The 20928-nt window shown below is 45.3% G+C and overlaps 1 long non-coding RNA gene across 2 annotated transcripts; it reads left to right on the top strand.

Moving 5' to 3' along the window:
- Positions 1–13228: 13228 nt before the first annotated feature.
- On the top strand, positions 13229–14348 carry LOC310685139. 2 transcript variants are annotated; one of them, XR_014515094.1, is made up of 2 exons: positions 13229–13327; positions 14072–14348. It is a non-coding gene; the product is annotated as an uncharacterized lncRNA (long non-coding RNA). The 2 variants fall into 2 exon arrangements; XR_014515095.1 differs by lacking the exon at positions 14072–14348 and adding an exon at positions 13815–14000 and having other exon boundaries at positions 13241–13327.
- The last annotated feature ends 6580 nt before the right edge of the window (positions 14349–20928 follow it).

Raw genomic sequence — 20928 nt, 5'->3', positions numbered from 1 at the left:
TGGAACTCAATTGTTCTCTGCTTAGAAAAGGGCATTAAGACGGTTAATACCACTCAACAAAGAAGTACAATGAGAGGATACGATGATCAAAGCTTTCTGTTTCAGAAAGACAGTTATGTCCCTCCCACATATATCTGGACACACACCTCACTCCATGGGTAGCTAATGGGGTTGCATAACACATTTTCATAAAATTATGTAATCTGATTAAGGCAACTTCTCATTGCCAAGTCCCAGATAATATTATGAATCTCTTCTCCACCTTTATGATCTTGTAAAGCAACTAAGTCTTCAGCTGCAACAGGAAAAGGTCATCTAATCAAAGGTGGTGTTCTTCTCCACAAGCCCACAAGCCTTTTTATGTCAGAGGATGGGGCTTAGAGCTGCTCTTGCTTCCTACTCTTGGACCTAAGAGCCTCAGGCTTACAGAGCTCTTAATAGCTGCAAATGTTTGTGTCCATATGTGCACATCCCTTTGTTGGGGTCTGATAAGGCAGATAAGGAATAGCTGGGCAGAGACACAGCTCTTGACAGACTTCAGAGCTTCTGATAACTGAGGAAGAAGGGGAGAGGTGAGGCAGAGAGGACCTGATGGAAATTCCAGTGGAGCCAAACCCTGGCAGGGAGAATGTGCTGGGGAGGAGCTTAAGGCTGCAGTTTCTCAACAAAAAATTGCCAGAGTGCATTTAGTGGGGGATGAGAAATTGATGTAACACCCTGTCCCTAACAGGAACATAGGAAGTCGTCTTATACTGAGTCAGACTATTGGTCTATCTAGCTCAGTATTGTAGACCCAGACTGTCAGAGATTCTCTGGGGTTTCTGAATGGAAACATTCCCAGCTTTATCTGGAGGTGCCAGGCAATGAACCTGGGACCTCATACGTGCAAGGCAGATGCTATACCACTGTTTTTTTATAAGAAACAACTGTGAGCTGAGCAATCCAGTGGTTGCAGCTATTTGTGCAAAGGGAGATAAGGGCTGGCTGGGGGAAGGGACACAGGGTCTTCTGACCTGCCCCACTACCTATGGAAGCACAACCCTGTATCACAGTATATTCAGTGTTCTCTCTCTCTTTATGGGAACTTACGGTGTAATCAAATTGTCCTTTAGTTAGTTTTAGAGACCAGAAATCTCATTAACCTCATCAGATGGCATAACGGGCTTACGATTTTGTCGAGCTTTGGTTTCTGAAGCAGCTTGTGTAGTGCTAATAAGGTTTGTGACTACAAAGGTCATCCTTACATGCATCTTAAACACACACCAAAAAAAACCCTTGCCTTAAGAAGTCACGACTCACTGATAACATTTCCTCGTGTACTTCAGGCATCTTATTTTAGCAGAGAGAGGGATCGTTTCTTTATAAGCAGAACCTTATTATGCCTAACTTATTGAGCTCATGGCTGGTAATAGTTTGAACATCTTGTACTTAACACTATTCCAACGTGTAGGTAAAGCACATTCAAAAAGTTTCACTTCATAACACCTAGAGAAGCCTTGACGTCCCATCTTGGCTCTGTTAGGGCCCCAGGACTCTCCTCAGACCACACCCCTCAATAGCCCTGGTGTCCCACCCCCACCCCCCTGTTTTTGCCTGGTGTCATGGGCCAGGAGTCAGCTTGGCCTGTGGAACAGCAGTCTGAAGGGGGAGATGAAGGAGTGACTCCACCTGCAGCTAATCAGCCTTCACAGAGAAGAAGGCCTTGGTGAGAACCAGCTGTCTCTGGCCTTCTTAAACAGAGCTCTCAGCAGCAGTCAGGGGCTGGAAATAATGCCTGTAGTTCCTGGCCCTGCCTTGCTGCTTCCTGCTCTCCAGCTGGACCCTTGACTCTGTGACTATCTAGATTCTCTGTCCTCTGGACTGGCTCCTTGGTTTTGTGATCATCTGGATTCTCTGACTTCTGGGCTGTCTGACTTCATATGTGGTTTCTTCTCTCAGGAGGTGTTTTTCTGATACACCTAGCCCCTGCTTGCTCAACAACAGGACTAGACAGGGCTACAACAACTAGCTGGAATGTATCTTTGAACTCTGATCATGCCTCTTGCTTCCCTGGATGAAGGATAGAGAAGGGTTTATTGTGGTTATATTGTGCACATTGAAGCAATAGGATGACTAAAAATGGACACCTCTTGAAATAAAAATTGTCTAGTCCAAAAATGTGGCTCCAAAACTTTACTAACAAAACTTGCTGCAAAACACTCAATAAAATAATGTTACGCCCAAATAGTTGCATAACATCTTATGCTTGTCCAAGCACAGGTACAGCATCTTAGAATTATGACATTACTTCAAACAGAGCTGAAAACAACACTTTGTCTCTCCCACAGCCTCCTTTACTGTCTGAGGCTGTGTTCTCCTTGAGAGAGATCATTAGCACATGTCCTTTCTTCTGTGGTGCTTGAGGAAAAGACTAACTTCCACAAAATGATGATTTGCAACTGAATACTTCTCATGTGATCTAAAGTTAAACACCTCATGACAGAGTAGCAGAGATAGTTAATTATCAACCTGTTAGGCTCTCTGCAATTCCTTTGTTTAGCTACAATGGAGGCTTCCATGCATTTAGCAATACACATACAGAATTATTTTCCTTTTCAATGTACAGTGGTACCTCTAGTTATGAACTAAATTCATTCCGGAGATCTGTTCTTTACCTGAAACTGTTCCTAACTAGAGGCGTGCTTTCGCTAATGGAGCCTCTTGCTGCCGCTGCGCCACTGGCACACAATTTCTATTCTCATCCTGGGGTAAAGTTCTCAACTCGATGTAACTCTTCCAGGTTAGCAGTGTTTGTAACCTGAATCGTTTGTAACCTGAGGCATTTGTAACTGGAGGTAAAAAGGTAAAGGTACCCCTGCCCATATGGGCTAGTCTTGACAGACTCTAGGGTTGTGTGCCCATCTCACTCAAGAGGCCGGGGGCTAGCGCTGTCTGGAGACACTTCCGGGTCACGTGGACAGCGTGACATCGCTGCTCTGGCGAGCCAGAATCGCACACGGAAATGCCGTTTACCTTCCTGCTAGTAAGCGGTCCCTATTTATCTACTTGCACCTGGACGTGCTTTCGAACTGCTAGGTTGGCAGGCGCTGGGACCGAATGATGGGAGTGCACCCCCCGCGGGGATTTGAACTGCCGACCATGCAATCGGCAAGTCCTAGGTGCTGAGGTTTTACCCAGAGCGCCACCCACGTCCCAGTAACTGGAGGTACCACTGTACAATTGAACAATTATACTTTACTGGGTTGGTGTAGATGTTTGCCTACTGTATAAAGGTAAAATTTACACCTGTTGATCTGCCTGCCTTTCCCTCTGGCTTTTCCTTCCTGCCACTGACATCTGCCCTCAGAAGGCCCTCAGGCTAAAAAAGACCCCCCCACCCATACCTTAAAGGGAAGAGCTAGTGCAGTGAAGCAGCTAAGAGATAAAGCAGATGTCTGGGTTTCAGACATAGCAAGCTGCCTTATACAGAGTCAGATTGTTTGGTCCCTCTACATGAGTATTGTCTACGTTGACCACAGTGGCTCTCCAGGATTTTAGATGTGGTTCTCCCCCAGCTCTTCCCGGAGATGCCAGCAATTGGACCCAGTACCTTCTGCATGCAAAGCAGCTGCTCACTATACAACTACCATTGTGAACTTCATAAGCATCTATCTGGTCCATTGTGGAAATGGAATTTCAATTTAGGGAAGAGCCATAGCTCAGTGGTAGGGCACCTACTTTTTCCACAGGCTTCAAGCTCCTCCCCATATTCAATATGGAATATAAGGAGACTTGATAATGTATGACAGTGCATGGCAAAGTGCCTGAGATGCATTGAGAAGCCAAAAGCAGGTGAGGGGATACTGTGGTCTTCCAGATGTTGTGGAACTATTCACACTCCCTTCTTCCCTGCCCATTGGCCATAATAGCTGGGTCAATGGGAGCTGGACAGCAAGAGCATCTGGAGAACCACAAGTTAGCCATCCCTTTCCCCAACAAGCTGGTCTTCATAATCATCATCCTACATATTGCTAGTGAACGTGGTCTCTGAGCACTATTCTTTATGCAGGCGAAATGGCACTGCTCATGCAAAAGAGGGAGATAGAAGCAGGCTTGGGGGAACACGTCCTCCTGCTTTCACTCAGATTTGGCTTCATGATCATGTAGTAGTAGTAGTAGACTTTATTTGCGTAGCCAACAGGCCATAGCATCAAAGGATAAACACCAACAAAAATACATTACAAATATTGTTACCATAAAATCTTGTGACCTATTAAAACCCTAGGTAAATTAATAATCTCAGTACTTAAAACTTGGCAGAGGTAATAAAATAATAATAATAAAACATAATGATAATGATAATAATCATAAGATCCTAGGCGAGGAATCCGGGTGACAACACTGGTGTCATTCAGATAACAGCTCTCAGTTCATTGCTCTCTCGATAAATTTGGCAACCTTCTCTGTTGTCGAGCTGTTCTGGTTGGCTAGGAGTGAGAACAATTTGGCTTCACAAGAGTGGCCCGGGATGGCAGATAGGAGCGGCGTAATGGTCTCGTCCCTGAGATCTTTATATAGGGAGCAAGAGCTGGTTCTCAAATGGAATTTTTTGATATCTACCTTCGAGAACAGCTGAGGGTAACATATTTAGTCTGGCCAGTGTAAACATGATCATGTATGTGACATCATCATGAAGCCAAATCAGAGTGAGGGAAGGGGGAATGCATCTACAGAACGCTATCACCAAGCCATGTCAGAGGGAGGGAGGGAACACAAGCAGTGCTCCTTGTCCTCACTCTGGTAGGATCCTTTGAAGAAATTGGCACTCAACATCAGCAGGGAATATAAACACTGCTAGCAGTAAGTGGGACTTACTTCGCAGTTGAGAATTGAGTGATCAAATGGGACAACTCAAGGGCCAACTAGCACTCCCCCTCCCCACCCCCAAACTGTAATTGACTCGAGGACTCCAGCTCCTGTACCCTTAAAAGCACAACATTGATGCAAAAGTAAATAGCACTATTTAGCTTGGTATATGTTTGGGGTTTTTTTGCTTAATCTGATGAAGACTTCTGTAAAACTCAAAAGCTTACATAATTTACATAATCTGACTTTCTTTCTGTATGTAACTGTATATGCAATAGAGCTGAAAATCACAACGAATTTTGTATAATTTTAGAGTTGTATGCACTCTCCTATAAAATGGTTTCAATGGCTTTGTTTAGAAGTCTTAACAGTGTGGCTGTTAAAGCATGAAGAGTATGCTCAGTGTTGTAAGAGTACTGTGCAAAATTAGCTATTTAAAAACCAAATTTATACCTGGAGGCAATATTTCTCTTTGCTATTCATTCTCTTAAAATGAACAATCTTTGCAATTACCTTGAGAGTTGAAAACAGTCTTTGTCAAAACCGGGAGGAATTGCTGTTCCCGAGCTGCTATTAATGTAATCCTGAACTGTTTACTATTTAAAACAACTTACAATTACTGTACATTTTTATAGCACAAGCTTTAAAACATGTCTCGAGGTGAAATGGGTATTTTATGGTATTCCGTGGTGGAGCTCAGCGACGGAGCCATTTGTCAACATTGCGTGGCTGCAAGGGATATAGCACCGAGAAGAAAAGTGATGCTGAAATTTGGGATTATTCAGAAGGAAGGCAGCAATGGAGGTTGTGTGCTTGGGTCAGTGGTTTCTGCATTTTAATTCTCACTGAACCAAGAATGTTTACCCACTTTTGGCATCCTCTTTGTAGGCCACAGAATTGGGAAAGCCTTTTTCACCACATAAGAAGAGTTTTGCTGGATCAGATTACAGTGGTACCTTGGGTTAAGTACTCAATTTGTTCTGGAGGTCCGTTCTTAACCTGAAACTGTTCTTAACCTGAAGCACCGCTTTAGCTAATGGGGCCTCCTGCTGCTGCCGCACCGCCAGAGCCCAATTTCTGTTCTCATCCTGAAGCAAAGTTCTTAACCTGAAGCACTATCTCTGGGTTAGTGGAGTCTGTAACATGAAGCGTATGTAACCTGAGGTACCACTGTATAGGTCTATCTAGCCCAGCATCCATTTCTTTTTCTTTTTTATAATATTTTTTATTAATTTTCATTGTAACAAATATCACATATAGATAAACATGGAAAAGAAAAGTTTAAAAAAGGAAATAATAAAAACTTCATAATACTGTTTCAATAAAATATCAAAATGTGGGATTTCTCCAATCCCTTGACTTCCCTCTATCCCCTCCTATGGTTCTGTTATTTCATGATTACTTCATGCATGTCCAAGTTATATTATCCATCTAATTGTACCCAATTCTTCCTTTTATCATAATAATGCAAATGTTTCCTAGAATCCTGCTGGTGTATACAATGCTTTGATATATATGCAATAAAAAAACTTCCCATTTGTTTTTAAATTTGTTATTGTCCTGATTTCCGAGTTTCTCTGTTAATTTAGCCATTTCCACATATTCCATTAACTTAATTTGCCAATCTTTTTTTCATGGGAATCCTATCCTCTTTCTAGCATTTGGATATCAATATTCGTGTGGCTGTCATCACATACATGAAGATATATATGATCTCCTTTCCTATAATTCCTAATAAAAAGTCTTCAGACTTTTAAACAAGTTACTTTAAACATTTTTTCCAGTTCATTATATGTCATTTCCCCAAAGTTTTTTTTTTTATAACTTTACATTGCCACGCCACCACATATGATAAAATGTACCTTCTACTTCTTTCCATTTCCAGCATTTTCTCTCTCTTGATTTATACATTTGTGGTGATTTAACTGGTGTTAAGTACCACCCATGCATCATTTTCATATACCGTATTTTTCGCCCTATAGGACGCACTTTTTCCCCTCCAAAAATGAAGGGGAAATCTGTGTGCGTCCTATGGGGCGAATGCAGGCTGTCGCTGAAGCCAGGAGAGCGAGAGGGGTTGGTGCGCACCGACCCCTCTCGCTCTCCAGGCTTCAGGAAGCTATCCGCAAGCCTTGCAAACCCGGTGGGAGGTCCCGCGGGCTACCAAGGCTTGCGGGCAGCAGCCTGCAGCCCACATGCTCGGGGGACAGCGGGGAGGCGCAGCGCCGCCACCCCGCTATTCCCCGACCTGATCTGGAGGCTGGCGGGGGGGGGAGAAGCAGGCTTGCTTCTCCCCCCTGTCAGCCCCACAACCTCGGGGGATAGCGGGGAGGCGGAGCACCGCCACCCCGCTATTCCCCAACCTGATCTGGAGGCTGGCGGGGGGAGAAGCAGGCTTGCTTCTCCCCCCTGTCAGCCCCACAACCTCGGGGGATAGCGGGGAGGCGGAGCACCGCCACCCCGCTATTCCCCAACCTGATCTGGAGGCTGGGGGGGGGGGGAGATAAGCAGGCTTGCTTTTCCCCCCTGCCAGCCCCACAACCGCGGGGGATAGCGGGGAGGCGGAGCACCGCCACCTCGCTATTCCCCAACCTGATCTGGAGGCTGGCAGAGGAGAGAAGCAGGCTTGCTTCTCCCCCCTGCCAGCCCCACAACCTCGGGGGATAGCGGGGAGGCGGAGCACCGCCACCTCGCTATTCCCCATCCTGATCTGGAGGCTGGGGGGGGGGGGAGAAGCAGGCTTGCTTCTCCCCCCTGCCAGCCCCACAACCTCGGGGGATAGCGGGGAGGCGGAGCATCGCCACCCCGCTATTCCCCAACCTGATCTGGAGGCTGGCAGGGGGGAGATGCAGGCTTGCTTCTCCCCCCTGCCAGCCCCACAACCTCGGGGGATAGCGGGGAGGCGGAGCACCGCCACCCAGCTGTTCCCCGACCTGATCTGGAGGCTGGCTGGGGGGAGAAGCAGGCTTGCTTTTCCCCCCTGCCAGCCCCACAACCTCGGGGGATAGCGGGGAGGCGGAGCACCGCCACCCCGCTATTCCCCAACCTGATCTGGAGGCTGGGGGGGGGGAGAAGCAGGCTTGCTTTTCCCCCCTGCCTGCCCCACAACCTCGGGGGATAGCGGGGAGGCGGAGCACCGCCACCCCGCTATTCCCCAACCTGATCTGGAGGCTGGCAGGGGAGAGAAGCAGGCTTGCTTCTCCCCCCTGCCAGCCCCACAACCTCGGGGGATAGCGGGGAGGCGGAGCACCGCCACCCCGCTATTCCCCAACCTGATCTGGAGGCTGGCAGGGGAGAGAAGCAGGCTTGCTTCTCCCCCCTGCCAGCCCCACAACCTCGGGGGATAGCGGGGAGGCGAAGCACCGCCACCCCGCTATTCCCCAACCTGATCTGGAGGCTGGCGGGGGGGGGGGGGAGAGAAGCAAGCTTGCTTCTCCCCCCCCCCCCGCCAGCCCCACAACCTCGGGGGACAGCGGGGCAAGCCGCTGCCCCACGGAGGCTAGAGAGGCTGTCCCTGAAGGCAGAAGAGGGAGACGGACTGCTCCATCTCCCTCTTCTAGCTTGGGTATGCTTGCGCAAACCTGGGGGGGAAATAAATTTTTTTTCCTTGATTTCCCCCCCAAAAAACTAGGTGCGTCCTATGGGCCGGTGCGTCCTATAGGGCGAAAAATACGGTAATTTCCTTTTATCAATGTACAAGTAGTAAATTTCAAATCATTTTTTCCAAAATAAAAATAAAAAATCCCATTCTGAAATTTGGATGTTATGTCCCATGTCTTTTGCCCACTTTATCATGACACATTTGACCTCTTCATCCTTAGTTTCCCATGTCAACAACAAATTGTACATTATTGATTATACTTTGTTACTGCATTCTATTATTTCTCTCTGGAATTTTGAGATTTCCCAGGAGCGGGATTGCAGCTGGCTGGTGGTATTGGGCTTCTGTAGCTCCCTTGCACACTGTAGCCAGGCCCCAAAGACCTGGCCCAGGGTTGGCTTCCTTCCCCACAGCTCCATTTTGGGAACCCTTGAGTTGAATTTGGTGGCAATATCTCAAGAGGCAGCTGAACCTATGGCCCAAAATGGGCAAAGACACACCAAAATTACATTTTGGTCCACCATCTTGCTTTCCAAGAGGTGGTCAAACCTACAGAGAACAGGCAGATGGACAGACAGACAAAGAACTTTCCACAATATATAGTAAATAAGAGGCAGCTCATTGTTGTTGTTGTTTACTCTCTGTGGAACTTCCTTGTCTTTCATCCTGCAAGACAAGCAATCAGTGCAGATTTCAACTCCACTGAAATTGTTCTCAATATAGTGGTACCTCGGGTTACAGTCACTTCAGGTTACAGACGCTTCAGTTTACAGACTCCGCTAACCCAGAAATAGTACCTCGGGTTAAGAACTTTGTTTCAGGATGAGAACAGAAATCACATGGCAGTGGTGCGGTGGCAGTGAGAGGCCCCATTAGCTAAAGTGGTGCATCAGGTTAAGAACAGCTTCAGGTTAAGAACAGACCTTCAGAACAAATTAAGTTCTTAACCCGAGGTACCACGGAAGAATTTCAGTCCGGATGCCCAGTGAAAGCCCCTTGGCTTGCAAAGCTCAGCTGCCTTTCAGTAAAGCAATTATAGGGTTTATTTTCCCTTAGTGGGCTCTAGGTGGAGACGTTTGTCTACCGCATTTTAGTTTGTATATTAACCACAGCTCATCAGAATACAGGCTTATATGCTAGAGAGGCTAAGGAGAAAAGAAAGCAAATTGATTTGAAACCCCCTTTCACTTGCTAGTGTCTTGCAACTCATGTCAATGATTTAAGACTAAAATTTTGATGTGGTTGATAAACAGCACTGAAGAAATGTTTACCGATATGTGTTTTTAAATTTGCGACTGCACATCAGTTGCTTTTCAACATTTCTTTGAAATGAAAATAATAATTAGATGAGTAAGACTTGAAGGAATAATGACCAAAGAAATAGTTGCAATGCAATCGTAACCACATGTACTCAGAAGTAAGTCTCATTCAGTTCAATGGGACTTACTCCCAAGGTTTGCAGAGAGACTGCCATCCCAATCCATTTATCTGGCCATTGAGTCCAATAGGACTTAATTCTAAGTAGATAGGGTTAGGACTTCCACTTTAGGAGATTATTGGTTCTCATTAATGCTGGTAGGAACATCTTGCTTTAAGTTTTTTTGACCATTTGCAGGGGGAGGGGACAATAATTGGAAACCCAATTTGGATGAGGAAAGGGAGTGACTTTTCCTAGTTTATTCTTTTTTGGAGGAGCAGAGGGAAATGCTTTCCCAGAAGAAATGCAGGAAAGCTGTAGAAAAGAACCAAATGAGACTTTGTTTTTCTTTCTTTGATTCTACACTTTCAAAAATACCTTGGATGCTCATTGAACAGCTGTATCTGCAGCCTCCCAGGTGTGCTTCCTTCCAGGACCATGTGACCATGCAAGGTATTTTTGGAAGTACAGAAAGGGAGTATATATATAAATAGAAAACAGAGTAAAACATCCCCCTTGGATACCTCATTGCTTGAAAACTTCAAGGAAAGTCACTTAAAGAAGTCATCCCAATTTGGGGTGGGGGTGGTATATTACATCTGACTTCCCACTAGTATTATGTATTACACCCCAGCTGACTTTCTCTGCTCTAGGCTTGTCTTTTTCTGGTCCAATTCTGGATTCTATGGAGAAGGCAGCAGACAGATCAGGATCTTCAGGTCCACAAATACTTCCAAGTGAGCAACTTGCTCCAACAAATGTCCCCTCTTCCTCAGTGTTTAATGATGTTGCAAGGCCAGAGGAGCGACCACCTACTGGCTACAGAGATCTAGCTGTTAGGATCATCCTACTCTCATGTAGGACCCTGGTAGAGACACATGCCCAACTGGCATGTTCTCTCTCTCCTGGTCGATCGTTTGGGAGCTTCAAAAGCTTTCTTCAGCTCGAACATCACAACGACTGATACCAAGAAACATCAGCACACTTACGGATCTGCAGAGTATTGGCAGTTCGTGTAACAGACTCAAAAGCTCAGCATTTTGGCTAATCTACTTTATTTACATATAATACACTCGGAACATTCTGACTTAGCTCCTTTCTCTTTCTCATCAGGCAGCAAAGAGAGAAAGAACAAAGTTCAATAGTCCTATCTCACGGAACACAGTAATTCCAAAACATCCTGTCCCCATCACTTCCCACACTGTGGAATGAAAACATACACCGTCATGTGATAGAAAACAATCCCATGACTGCAAACACAGAGCAGGAATCCTAACACTAGCACCCCACTTACAATCAGCCTTGTATCTTCCAAAAATTTCCAGCAAAGGCTGAAAGTCTCTTAACACTAGAACTCATTGACAAAACTATCTGAGATAAAAGTTCATGGTATCAGTGGAGATCTGGGAGGTCCAAAAGCAATTGGGTGGTCGGAACATGATGAGTGACATGGTAGACGTTTATAAAATTACATATATCTGGCATGAAGAAATTGGGTGGAGAAAGGTCCTCCCACCCCTCTGATAATTATAGAACTCATGCACATCCAATGGAGCTCTTGGAAGATTTGGGACAGATGAAAGAAAATACTTCTTAGCTCAGCGCATAGTTAAACTATGGAACTCACTCCCACAGAAGGTAGTGATAACCACCATTTGTTGTTGTTTAGTCATGTCTGACTCTTCCTGACCCCATGGACCAGAGCACGCCAGGCACTCCTGTCTTCCACTGCCTCCCACAGTTTGGTCAAACTCATGCTGGTAGCTTCCAGAACACTGTCCAACCATCTCGTCCTCTGTCATCCCCTTCTCCTTGTGCCCTCCATCTTCCCCAACATCAGGGTCTTTTCCAGGGAGTCTTCTCTTCTCATGAGGTGGCCAAAGTATTGGAGCCTCAGCTTCAGGATCTGTCCTCCCAGTAGCACTCAGGGCTGATTTCCTTAAGAATGGATAGGTTTGATCTTCTTGCAGTCCATGGGACTCTCAAGAGTCTCCTCCAGCACCATAATTCAAAAGCGTCAATTCTTCGGCGATCAGCCTTCTTTATGGTCCAGCTCTCACTTCCATACATCACTAATGGGAAAACCATAGCTTTAACTATATGGACCTTTGTTGTCAAGGTGATGTCTCTGCTTTTTAAGATGCTGTCTAGGTTTGTCATTGCTCGAGGATTAGACAAATTCATGGAGGAAAAGGCTATTGATGGCTACTAGCCATTGTGGCTATTCTTTTCTCTGCCTTCACAGGTGAAGACAGTGGTGCTTCTGAATACCACTTGTTGGAGACCACAGGAGGGGAGAATGCTTTGGTATTTTGTTGAGCCCCTGCTCTGTACCATACTGCTCTATGTTGGGAGGGGAGAAAGTGTGAATGACACCTGTCAATGACACCTCTCCAAATCTGTATATGTTGGGCTAGAATATACATGAGAAAAGCAACTCAAGCAGTTCTTTTGTTAAAGCAATGACTTCAGCCAGCCAGTTAAGTACTTCCATTTACATGTCCAAAGAAGTTTCCCTGTTGCCATAGAGACAATCACAGGTACCCCCCCACTTCACCTAACATCACCTTGTGAAGCAGAAGAGCAATAGCCAGAGTCTTATGTTTGAGTGTTTGGCTGATGTTAGAAGCTGGAGAAACAGAGGCAAGTTGTGCTCTGTGCTGGACCCAAAGCTGAGCTTGGTTATGTTCTGGAAAACTAACAGAGAGGCAAGATCTATTGGGGTGTCGATGCTGTGAACCCCTCCATCTTATGCTCAGGTTGTATATGTGTGTAAATGAAGCCATACATACCAAAGAAACCATAGTTTCCATTGACCTTCATTCCATGGAAACTGAACCCTGAGTGAGCCTAGGTAGCCATGGAGTCTCTTGCCACTCAGAGATTGGAGTCCGTACAACAGTACTTATCACAGTGGTTAATTCAGCCATAAATGTCTACTTGCTTGTTTATTGCATTTATATCCTGCTTTTCCCTCCGTAGTGGATGCAAGTGGTGTGCATGGTCTTCAGTTTCTTCACGCAAGTGGTGTGCATGGTCTTCACGCTTCTTCAGTTAATTCCTGCAACAATCCTGTGAGGCAGGTTAGCCTGAGAGAGACACTGATGGGCCCAAGGTCACTCAGAGGGTTTCATGTGGCCCAGTGGGAATTTGAACCCTGGTCTCTCAGGTTATAGTATGACTGAGCTGATTACAAGGACCTTCTCGTTTTGAAAGTGGGAGGGGGAAGCATCTGAGGATCCGACCACATTGTTTTGTGAGTGGCCTAGCTTGGTGTGCATAGAGACAGCCCACGGGAACCACTTCCACTCTACTCTATCTCACCTTCTGTTGTGGCGAGAGTTCCAGTGCTAAATGGAGTGTGTCACTGTTGCCATGGCAACCAATCAAAATTCATGAAAGGGCCGATTTGACTCTCTCTGGCCAGGGACATTTTATTTCATTGGAGTGTACAATGGCAAGAGGTATTTCTTTCATCTTCTTCTTCTTCTTTTTTTTTTAGGTGGGTGGATTAAATTATTGCACCCAACTTTCATAGTAGCAGAAAAACAACACTGGTTAACTGCTGGGATGTATTGAGTAGATCCCAATTGCTACTGGCAGTCTCTATTTGCAGGGCTGGTTGAAAATAATGAACTTGCTTATTTGTCTTAAATTCAGCTCCTAGCTATGCTTAGTCCATGGTATAGATAGGTGCATGTTATGAAAAACTGACCATTTGGTTGTTATGCTCCCATTGGTCGAGTTGCTCTGATGTCACAGAATGTTCACAAACATTCTAGCTAATCATGTTGCTGAGTTTTAAATATGCAGCTCACAATGCACACCTCAGAGATAAAATAAGTATTACAGACTTCACAGCTCTTCTCCAGCTCAGAATACCAAAAAAAGAAAGAAAAAGTTTTCACATAGGGACAGCAGAATTTTTAATGTAATTTTATTTCTTCCCAGAAGTTCAGAGACAACCTCTCCTACTTGATGAACAGAAATGGTCACTGCTTTCCCACCCACATTCCCCGCTGTACAACTCTGTGTTCATTTTATTTGCAAGAGCTTGTCCTGAACTGACTTGCATCAACTGAGCATAAAAGCTTTCTTTTAAAAAATGTAATGCATAATATAATTTTAATCCAACAATGGACCTGGTTATCCTTATTTTGGGAGAGTTATGACTCATGTGCTTTCCGCATTGTCTGTCTTCTGGATAGGTAGTTCTTGCCCAGCCACAAGGGAGGAAAACATCAGATGTGTCTACAACAAGAGATAATGCTTTCTCCAAATTTCCCCAAAGAAAACAGGGGAGAAAAGGAACAAATATTTCCCAGGAACAGGACTTGTCCCTGCTAAACCAGGACAGGGAGTACATGAAGCGGACTGTGCTGTTATAGTCAGTAGATCTTCACAAACATGACTCACTAACACCTAAATGGAGAACACCATGCGTACAGGCTTAATAAATGCATGGATTTGGGGGGAATGAGACAATGTTATTCAGAGGAGGTGGTTCCAACCAGGTGAAAAGGGTTAGTGTTTGTCATGACCTCCAACTGCAATTAAAACACAGAGTCTGAGGTTGAAGAGTTGCTGGCTAAGGAGCCAGACCTAATGCTGAGCCTGATGCTGGTGATTGAGGAGGTGCTAAATTGGGGACCAGTGGGCAGGATCAGACACACAGCACCAGTGTTCATGGAGCTAGAACCCTGGCAGGCAACCTCTGCTAGGCCTGAGGAGCTCAGTGACTCCCAACCCACCACACTGAACCAATGGAAAGGCATGAGGTCAAGGGGTGAAGAAGAAGTATCAGTCTGCAGGCCAGAAATCTGCATAAGCAGGGGCGGAGCAAGGTGGTGGTGGTGGCGGCGGGTTGTCATCTCCAAGGGGGGTGACATTCGGTGTGCTGCCCGCCCGCAACTCCCACCTACCCCAAGCCATTGGGGGATAGTGGGAGCTTCTCGGGTTTGCCGGCTCCCTTCCCCCTTCATTTTGACAGCCCTGTGCTTCCGGGCTGCTGTAGGTGGCATGCAGGGAGAGGAGGGAAGGAGGCAGGTGAGCAAACAAGCAGAGGGTGGAGAGAAGAAGAGAAGCTCCTTCAACTCAGGACTCAAACCCTGTAACCCCCCCAAAAAACTCAACAACTTTGGTCAATCCTTCCCTAAAAAATGCTCAACAACTCCTGGCAATGACAATGGGTAGATCACAGTCAGCCAGTCTTCTTATACTGTGAGTAGAACACAGTCTCTTGGGAGTCCGACTGGATTTCAATGTGTGTGTGGTGGGGTGACAATAAATTTTCTGCACCGGGTACCACCTGACTTTGCTACGACACTGTGCATAAGAAATAATGTGCCAGAGAGAACATGGCATAGCAGAGCATCCCTGCTCCTCCTTGCTTTCTTTGCTGTGCTTTGTTTATTAAAAATGTGATAGTGCTCTTAAGTGTAAAGAAGGGGTGGGCAATCTCGAGCTTGGGGGCCAGATGCATTCCTCTGGGTCTCCCTATCTGGCCCTTAGAATTCTCCCCAGGCTACCCCTATCAGTAGTTCTGCTCTGTGTGATTTGGAAGTGCTTTTGCCTGGATGGAATGTGTCTTTGAACTACGATAGCTTGCATGGACAGATGATGGAGCAATGTTCAGTGTTTGTGGCTGTTTGTGTGCCTGGAATAGAGCACGCTGTACAAAGATAAGGGCCACATCCAGTGCTCTGCCCACTTTTGCCTCTCCCCCCCACCATTGGCATGTGGCCCCCAGAGGATTTGCCTATGATGCGATGTGGCCCTCGGGGCTGGAAAAAGTTCCTCACTCTCTGTCTAAACAATGTTCCTAAATTGTGAGAGAAATATGACTTGCTAATACTTGTCCTCCCTCCATTCTGCCCCATCTCCAGGGAAGTGTTTTCTGCTCACTGGCCAATTGCTGAAAGAAATTGCCTGCGCAAAAAAAAACCTGATTTATTAAGAATTAAAACACTAGGACTACATAAAACTATGCAGATGCTGTGCAGCTTGGAGGGAAAAAAAGAAGCAGCAGCAAAGAACTATTTCCTCCCTGTCCCCAAATCTCTAATGAAAGGAACGCTAGAGGCTTTTTTGTAGATTTGACATTTAATGAACCTTTGTTTAAAAAATCAGAGGTTGTTAGCAAAATATACAGAATCCCCTCTGTAGTGTGTTGCTATGCTGTGAAGTTCTGTTCATAACCACTGGTGGAATGCTTATTACTCCCTAGAGCTTTTTTCTGACGAGAAACCGTTATAATGCAGCTCCTGGATGACTTATTAGGTCTAACATCAGAATGCCAACAGGAGGAGAAGAGAAACAGTGGCATAAATTAAAGCTGGTGTCTGCCGTCGCAGCTTGTGTGGGTCACTCAGGAAGCGAGGGCAGGGGGGGGGGGAGAATTCAGACAAGGGACAATTAGACACTCGCTTTTATTTCTCCAGGGAAAACCAAAACCTATCATTTATATTGCATCACCACTTTTCAGAGGAACATAATGACAATAATAAAGACAGGTCCTGCTTCAGGTCTCAAGATTTTATTTCATTCTAATTTTTGTGTGTGGCATATATATCCCAATGTTCCTCCAAGGATTTCAAGGTGGTGAGGATGCCTCTGGCAATCTCCATATTATCTTCAGAACAACAACCCTCTGAGGTAGGTTAGGCTGAGAGTAAATAATTAGTCCAAGGTCACCCAGTGACATTCGTAGCTGAGTGGGAATTTGAATCCTGGGTGGAATCTAGACACATATTAAAAAACAACAACCCTGTGAATATGCTTTTTTAAATAATAATAAAAAGTTTTGAAAAATATATTGAATTTGCCATAACTCACCACCACCATCTAGTGTCACATTTGTATAATGCACTTTAGTAAAGGTAAAGGGACCCCTGACCATTAGGTCCAGTCGTGGCCGACTCTGGGGTTGGGGCACTCATCTCGCTTTATTGGCCGAGGGAGCCGGTGTACAGCTTCCGGGTCATGTGGCCAGCATCACTAAGCCGCTTCTGGCGAACCAGAGCAGCACATGGAAACGCCGTTTACCTTCCTGCTGGAGCAGTACCTATTTATCTACTTGCACTTTGATGTGCTTTCAAACTGCTAGGTTGGCAGGAGCAGGGACCAAGCAACGGGAGCTCACCCCGTCACGGGGATTCGAACCGCCGACCTTCTGATCGGCAAGTCTTAGGCTCTGTGGTTTAACCCACAGTGCCACCTGCATCCTATAATGCACTTCACAACATACTTAAAACGTTTTATTTGCAGCTGTATAGCTGAGTCCCTGGTCTGCCAGGTCCTAGTCCAGCACTCTAACAACTATACGACATTGTATAGGATCAATGGGGCATAATTCATTGCCATGTGAGCAAGTTTCAGTAACTAACACTGCAGCAGGTGTGCCAACTCTAGGGGGTTGAGCTGCCTACATCACATGTGTGCGCTGTGCCCTGGGAACCCTCAGTTTTGAGTTTGACTTGCTGCCTCTGCACCCCAGGGATGCAGAAAGGATGGAAAGTTTCACATTCCCAGGAAAGGGATTTCCTTGCATAGGAGGGACTGGGGTGTCCCTGCAAGAGTGGGGAAGCGAGGGTGGTGCCCTTAGTTTAAGAACAGGTATCATCATGCCCTTAGACAAACCTGTACCCTTGGAATACTCTGCACAGTTTTGCTTTGCCTCACCTCAAAAGCCGGCAGTGAAAGGAACCTTTCTGAAAAGATTCAGGAAAAGGGCAACCAAGATGATCAATGAGTTGGAGCAACTCCCCTATGAGGAAAGGTTACAATATCTGGGGCTTTTTAGTGTGGAGTAAAGCCGAGCGAGAGGGGACGGGATGGAGGTGTATAGTATTATGCGTGGTGTGAAGAAAGAAAATAGATTCCCCCCCCCCAACCTCTCATTATAGTAGAAATCAGGGACACACAATGAAGCTGGGAGCTGGAAGACTTGGAATGGACAAAAGAAAGTACTACTTCACATGCTGCATCAACTATGGAATTCATTTCCCCAAAGATGTAGCAATGACCACCCACTTGGATGGTTTTAAAAGAGGATCAAGCTGTCTATGGCCACAGGCAACAAGGGCCATGTCTGATCTCCCCTTCCAGAGTCAATGTGCCTCTGAAAACCAGTTGTTGGGAATCACAAATGGGGAGAGTTGCACTCAGGTCCTGTTTATGAACTTGCCAGAGAAATCTGGTTGGGTACTGTGAGGAGAGGAGGTCAGACCAGTTGGGCTTTTGGCCCTGATCCTACAGGGCTCTTTGCGTGTTCTTATGGTGTAGGGCAGGCTTCCTCAACCTCGGCCCTCCAGATGTTTTGAGACTACAATTCCCAACATCCCTGACCACTGGTCCTGCTAGCTAGCGATCATGAAGAAGAAGAGAAGGAGAGTTTGGATTTGATATCCTGCCTTTCACTCCCCTTAAGGAGTCTCAAAGCGGCTAACGATCTCCTTTCCCTTCCTTCCCCACAACAAACACTCTGAGGTGAGTGGGGCTGAGAGACTTCAGAGAAGTGTGACTAGCCCAAGGCCACCCAGCAGCTGCATGTGGAGGAGTGAGGAATTAAACCCGGTTCACCAGATTAGGAGTCCACCGCTCTTACACCACGCTGGTATAGGCCAAAAACATCTGGAGGTTGAGGAAGCCTGGTGTAGGGAATGCAAGTGAGGGGATAAATCTCCACTGCCTTAGCAACTTTAAATAAAGTCACCCTAGAGAACAAATGAATGGCCACACTAATGGCACTTGCCTCTTCTGGTTCTGTGGAGCTGGGAGAGGCAGCTGCAATTGGATGGTTGCTCTTATTTTTCAAGTTTTTGGTCTGCATGGAAAGCACTCCATCACCAATGGAGTAGATGGGTGGAGACAAACCAACCTGGTTGGTTGATTGCGGAGCATCTGATCCTATCTGTTGCTGGACAAGAGAAGGAGGAGAGGAGTGTTGGACTAGTCTTGTTCATGTGCTTCCCTTTTGAAGAACTGTTGGGACATTGTTACAGGATTTTTAAAATAATGATTGGGGGGTTGCCCTTCTAGCACGCAGTGTGCACCCCTCTCTTTGTTCACACACACACAATGTCTTCTCAAAGCACCACATAACACGCTGACACCACACAATTTCCAACATTGTTCTGTTCGGGAAGGAAATGGCTACCAAGTGGGGAGCATGGGACATGAGTGAGGGCAGCCATAATCCCTAAAGTGTGAGCCTAGTTACTCAGCAGCCCCTCTGCCTGAGTGATAATCTCCGGGATCCTGATACCCGAGTGCCAGACAGGTAGCCATTCCAGAGACAATAGAAAACCCAGCTCAAGACAAAACGGTGTGATGAACTTGGCTGGGAAACAGGGACATGTAAATATCTCTTTTGCATCACTTGATGGGTGTATGGTGGAGTGCAATAGAAGGGGGGGGGGAGCCCTGATGCTCAGGTTTCTGTCGCCAGACCCTCCTAACGTGTGATGTATTTGTGATGTATCCATCATGTAATTTTAGGGGTGTTGTGGGTATCTTTGTAAAACTGACAAAAGTGGGAGCCACCCTTTGTTCTGGGCTTCTTCTGGCTTCTTCCGTGTGGTGGGTGGAAGTCCTGTTGCAGCAGTTGTTTGAATAAAGACCAGGCCTACTGGCTGCTGTTTTGCTCCTATATTCCTGGCTGGTGTTTTCGTTTGGTAATCCAAGTGAGCCCAATGATTTTCCAATAACAGACATACAAGTGGCCTCTTTTCAAGGTGCTGGGATGCTATCTTATTTCCACAGCCTTCTGCACTTATCAACTCCAGGTGGAGGGCCAAGATCATTAATGATCCCTTTCAGCAGGGACAGAAAACAGATTGTGTAGAAGGGACAATGGACTTAAATGTCAAAGTTCAAGGTTGCTGCTATGGAGGAAAATGAGTATCTGAAATAACTGATCTGGAGGGAGGGAGGGAGAGGGAGGGAGAGATTCATTTTTGGTGAGTTCCTATCAGTAGTTGGACTTTTGTCTATGTCTGTACTCTCAGCTTTAGCACATACAACCCAGGAGCCAATGAGGCTTCAGGTAATCCTCTCATCACATGCTCAAAGGGGTCATGTGGAGTAGCCTCCCCTCCATTGCATGAGAAGGGAAACTGTAAGCCTTGCCCTGACTTGGAATAAATTTATTTCCCAGTTTCCCTAAGAGAATATATTTTTGTATGTTAATTTTCCTAATATATGCATTTTTATGTTTAAAGTATATTAACAGAAATACTGCAAAATTAATGAATGTTAGTAGAATGCTGGAATGAAGTTATATGGTTTTAGCAGAAATGTTATAAAGAATTAAGCAAAAACTGATTGTTAATGGGCCAAAGTGGAATATATAAAGTTAGATTGTGTTAAGATAAAGTATAGAACAAAAATTGAGAAAGATGGAAAGGATTTGCTGAAATAGTTAATTGAACTAGAATACAAAAAAGGGAGATGTGAGGAGGTCGATGAAACAAGTAAATTAAAGATAAATGTATGGAAATATTAGATGTGTTTTTAAATGTCTTTGTTTTTCTTGTTGTTTTGATGTAATGATTTTTTGTTTTTCTTTTTATTTTTGATGTATTGTTTGTTAAATCTTTTATTGTTCTTTTTTCTTTTCTTTTTTTCCCCTTCTGTAACTATTAAACGTCTAATAAATATTATTTTTAAAATATATATGCATTTTTATGCACACTTTGCCCTAGTATATGCATCCCCCCCCCCCCAATAACATGGCTGGAGAACTGCACTGCAAAATTTAGAGAAGTATGCGTTTTGAAGGATGGCTGTGTTTTGGTTCACATTTTGTTTCAGAAAGTGCTTATTAGATAAGTTTGCCTTTAAATGTGAACTTAGCAGTTTCTCCCCCATCCTCACTGTGAGAATAAATGGGTCAGGGGAAAAGACCATGAATGCTTCCTTGAGCTCCTTGGAGGAAGAGTAGGATGCACCATTAAAAGTTTGAAATAATAAGTTGAGTAAATACATAAACTTTTTTTTCCCTTTTGCAAGAAGACAAAGAAGCTGCCCAACCCTTTGCAAAACCAGTAGCTAGTTTCTGCTCAGC

The sequence above is a fragment of the Podarcis tiliguerta genome (genome assembly GCF_965153285.1).
Source record: "Podarcis tiliguerta genome assembly, chromosome: 9".
NCBI lineage: Eukaryota > Metazoa > Chordata > Lepidosauria > Squamata > Lacertidae > Podarcis > Podarcis tiliguerta.
Note: the sequence above shows the minus strand (reverse complement) of the source record. Positions and strands in the feature narration are given on the sequence as shown.